This window comes from Cynara cardunculus (genome assembly GCF_001531365.2).
Source record: "Cynara cardunculus var. scolymus isolate 2C chromosome LG 17, CcrdV1, whole genome shotgun sequence".
NCBI classification, from domain to species: Eukaryota; Viridiplantae; Streptophyta; class Magnoliopsida; order Asterales; family Asteraceae; genus Cynara; species Cynara cardunculus.
The window spans coordinates 8,422,947-8,428,490 of NC_037544.1; positions in this window are offsets into that span (position 1 = coordinate 8,422,947).

The following is a 5,544-nucleotide window of genomic DNA, read 5'->3' on the forward strand; positions in this document are numbered from 1 at the left end:
TATATATATTTCAAAAAAACCCAAGAACATATTAATTCAAAACATATTATACAGTGCATTTTGGACAACCTAACCCCAAAATATATAGTACATATATAAATAAATAACTATAAAAATATAAATCGTAAATATTAAAAATATTTTTTCACAATATATATAATATATAATAATATAATTAAGTAAAAAACTATTCAACATTGAACTCATTTCGAAGGTATTAACGAGACGATTATAATGATGTAACTTGTTAAAATAAAAATGTATTTTTTAAACATGTTTTAATTGATATACAATTATGTATGTTAATTTGATAAAAGTTTAAAATGAAACATTTAAAAGTAAATGACGTAAAGTAAATTAATTAATTAATTATAGGGGTATAAAGTGTAAATTTAAAATTATAATTTTAAGAAAAATGGTTGTGAGAGGATGAATTTATGAGAGGGAATGAGTGTACGTGAGGAGAGGAGGGGATGAAAAAGTGAATAAGTGAAAAAGTGAGTATAAAGGGTATTTTGGTCATTTAATATTTTAAGACTTTAAAACTTTTGATAAATTTGCTTAATAAGATAGTATGTATATATATATATATATATATATAGGGGAGCGATCAAATGCAAACCACTCAATTTGTACAAACCGTGCTAATCTCATTCAACCGATCATAATTTTTTATTTTGTTCATTTTTTTGTAATTATGGGAGGTTGATTAATCATTTTTATTGTGGAGGGTGTTAATCATAAATATTATCATCTTCATTATTTTAATTTTAGAGAAATACATTAAACAGTTTCATTAAAATTTCATTAAGTATTATATGAAACAATTTCACAATCATATATGAAACAACTTCATCAAAAAAAGTATTATATGAAACAATTTCACAACATTAAACAATTTCATGATTAAATTTCATAAGATTAAACAATGAAATCGACGAATGAGGGTGGTTTGCACGGTTTACACAAATGAAGGCGGTTTTCATTTGATCGCTCCTCATATGTGTGTGTGTGTGTGTGTATATATATATATATATATATATATGTATATATATAATGGAGAAGCCAAATACAATAGGTGCCTTTCTCTAAATATTAGAAACTTATCTTTTTTTTTCTTAGATTTTTTATTTTTAAAAAATATTTGATATGTAAAAGACTTTCCCATCCCTATTTTTAAAACATGAAATTCATTAAAATAGGGTTGTTTTGGTAATTTTAAAAATTTAACCTCCAACCTTTTTCCTTTTCATTCTTGGAGATGAAACCTCTAAACAATTTCATGTGCTCCTCCATGATTTGTCAATGTTTTTATAATATTAAATAAGTTATATTATTTTACCTCTAAATGATAAATATATATTCTATTATAAGAATACTTCTTTAACCACTTCCAACTTAATTAGCTTTAACTTTCACATTACATAACTTCATAGGGATATTCATTGTACTATTTTCATCTTTTGATCTACTAATTAAAATAAACTTACAATAAATGTCATGACACATTGTCACAAGATGATATTTAAAAGAGATTTTCTCATTGTTTTTAATTTATGAAATATTAAATAAGTTAAATACTTTCTTACCCGTAAATGAAAAATGTGTATTTCATTTTTTTTCTCCAAAATGAAAACAAAATTTTTCAAGCCAGAGATGTCCTTAATTGAGCATTTGGCATAATTATTTTATATAAATCTAAAAGTAAAATATAAAGTTTTTTATGTGACACTTTGTGGAAAAGTTATTTCATAATTCATTTTTTTCAAATTCTTAGATTCATTTTTGATTTATTTTGTTGGTTATATTAATTATCTTTCATTAACTCATAAAAATTCTTGACCTTTCGTTTTTTATTCCGTTTTTTATCTCATCTATATATTATATCTCATTTAACGTTTTTAAAAGCAAATAAATACACATACAAATACCACATGAATATCGCATTTTATTTGTTTTCAAATAAATAAATACATAAACATCATTTTAAGTGTTTGTTTAAATAATATAAATATAAAATGTAACAATTCTTACATGAATTTTATGGAGTAAAAGTTATATTATTTATGTATTTATTTATTTGAAAATGTAATAAACACTTAAAATGATGTTTATGTATTTATTTATTTGAAAACAAATAAAATATGATATTCATATGGTTTTTGTATGTGTATTTGTTTGCTTTTATTAAATTATTTATATTATATGATATATGTTATTTGTTTTATTATGCTTAAAATTATTTAAATTTGTTTAAAGTATTATTTATTTATTTATATAATATCATATTTAAAATACATAATTAAAAAAATGATGTTTTTTATTGAGTATAAACTGATTTTGCTATGCGGCGGGATTAAAGATTTTGTATGAAAAAAAGAAAATTTTAATTTTTTTATATATTCTATAAATCAAAAAAAAGATTGTCCTGTTTAATATTTTGAAAAGATTTATTCAATAATTGTTTGAAGTTTTAGTTATGCATTAGAAGGATTATTCGTAACATAACAACAATTGTGAGGATGACAACATAAAGAAAAAAAATATGAATGTCAATAAATTAATTATTGTATTTATATTCTATAACTCTAATAAAAGAAAATGATATATGCATGAACTGACATTGTAATATTTCAACATTAGTTTTATTTTTTTTCTAAAAAAATTATGTCACCGTGCAACGTACAATGCACAAAACTAGTTAAAGTAAATTCAATACTCAACACAATTTACTAATTTACCCTTCTACTTATTTTAAGAAATCATAATAAACAATTCTCATTTGATTAGGTCTATATATATATATAAACATTTATTCTTTTACAAAATTTTGTATATGTTGAAGAAATGAAGGTACGACGCTCAAAGGAGGAGATTAAACAAAGAGATGAGTAACTTGTGGAGTAGAAGTGAATGTTTGAGCAGGCTTGTAAGCAGTAGATATAGAAGCAAATTGTGGAACAAATGAAACAAGTGATTGCTTAGGTCACAAGATTCACCGGTGTTCCAGTTGACCCTCCACCTTCCCGTACCCTCCCGATCTTAAGGCCATTTAAGGATATGACCTCAAATGAGTTTTTAACTAAATCTATGACCTCCTATCCTATTCAAGGAAAAAAATGATATTATATTCATGAGAAGACCGTGGATTTAATTACAATCTCATTTAAGGTTCTACACCTAAAATCTCCCAATTTTAGCTATACGAATTTTGTTTGTGGACAAATTTAGAATACTTTATTTGTAGTTTTAAGTAATGTGTGTGGGCACACATATATTATTGTACACAAAAAAATACATTTCTTTTAAATACTTTAAATTTTCTACAGATATCTATCAAAAATCACATGTAAATCTGTCGAACATGGTCCACTATGGTTGACCAAATTTTATCGAATATCTCATGGAACTGATCCATTGAAAATCCTGCGAGAATTAATTTTGTCGAAAATCTCTCTCGAAGGTCCTCGAATCTTTGTTCAAAATCCTTCATAATGGTTGTCGAAAATTCCTTGCAATTTTTATGGGTTCATTAACTGCTTTGTGCCTTTGAAAATTCCATCGAAAACCCACATTTTGAACCAAATTGTTACCGGTGAGAGTTTTGTCAAAAATTCGTTGAAAATGTTAGTTTTCGACACGATTTTCTATTTAAAATGTCCATCTGTTTTGTAGTGCTTCAAGCCTTTTTTCACTCATCATTTGAGATTCAATCATACATGAACAATACTACTTCATTTTAACCGAAAACTTTAACTCAATTTTTATGGTTCTAACCCCATATTAGGTTACATCTCTCACAATGGAATTGTTCTCTCTAGCACTTGAGAAGTTATTTGACCTAGCTTCAAGATCATTTTATCTCAAACTCGTTTGTGTGTAATCTAAATCCATTTAAAATAGATATCTTTTTTTTACAATCTCAACCGGACCACTTGTCAAGTCCCTTAATTCTAATGTGAATCTTTGACCTATGATTAAATCCCCTCAACCTTAGTTAATGATAAATTATAATTTATACTCGATCAAGTAAATTGCATGCTTGAAATTTATACCATCTCTAGTTATTGCTTACATGATTTTGGCACCATAATGCAAAAGTTTCACAAGCAATGTGTTCCATTTCATGTTCACGTGTCGATTTTGATCACAAAAAGATGTTCGTTGAATAAGTTTATAGGTGTAAAAGATCCAAACAATAATAAAAGTAAAATTCATGATATATAATTACTGACTTACATAATGAATTTGACAGGTTTGTTGCTATTAAAGCAGATAATAGTACATTTTAGCCAAAGTTGTTTCAAGGTCTATTGTTTTTGTTTATATGGCTCTCACGAGACAACGACCTGGCATTGGGAAGATAGGCAAAACGTCATGGTAACTTTCAACTAGATATTATTGAACAAGTACACTGAATAATATGTGTTCTTGAGTTAAATATCCTTGTGCAATTGAACTCTCAGATTTACTTATGTAATGTGTTGGGAATAATTTATACAAAACAATGCACAAAAGTATCAAAGCAAATGTGCAAAGTTGCAACCCAACAACGGAAACGGAAAATGAGGATCCTAAATGTGTTCAAATGTACGAACAAGTAGAGAATGGAATCTATATTGATAATCAAACAATGTAAATGCAAAACAAACACAAGAACATCAAGATTTAACGTGGTTCCACTATCGTGAGACAGTGTATGTCCACAAGGAAGAGACGGAGCTTGTATATATTGATGAACCAAATCGAGGAGATTACGATAGAGCTTAGCTTTAAGCAAAGATCCTACATTTTCATAGTAAAATCTTACCAAACTGACTTGCACTCGAGCCAAAATCCCCCTATAGGAGAGTTGTGCCAAGGAGTTGCTAAAACCCTAAGAAAAACGACTTGAATCTGCCCGAAACAGGAGATCCCACGACCTAAGTTGCAGGGTAAGTCTCTTGTCTCAATCAAAAGAAGCAGTAGCAAGGCGGTAGCTCACGCAACCTAAGCCGCAACCTAAGCCGCAACCTAAGCCGCAACCCTTATCGCCCGTCACATATGGGCCCAAAACAGCCCGTGTGTGATGAGGGGCCGGGATCAAAAATTCCACATCATGCACACAAGATTTTAATGTAGACAAACACCTAAGGAATCATGAAATTAAAAAATATATTTTAACTGTTATTCCAATTATAATACTAACACTTATATAAGTAATTGTACAAAAATATATATCCCCTGCATCAATGCATCTAACAGTAATGAGGTCCACCTATTTTGGCCTCTAAAGCAAGACATGATTAACCATGACATGAAAGAATGATGATGGGAAAAATCCTCTCCGGATCACAATGCGATTTTCCAATCGTATTTTCTAGTCCCACCTTTTGAGCATAGTTTTTTGTACAACCATTTTCTAAAATAGCCCATGAAAATGTCAAACCTTCTTTTTAAGTGTAAATTGGAAATTCCCAAATATGTTTTGTATATTTTTGAACAACCCAAAAAAAATTCGCAATATTTTTAGATTGGAAGGAGTATTTTTGTTCTTTCTGGGGG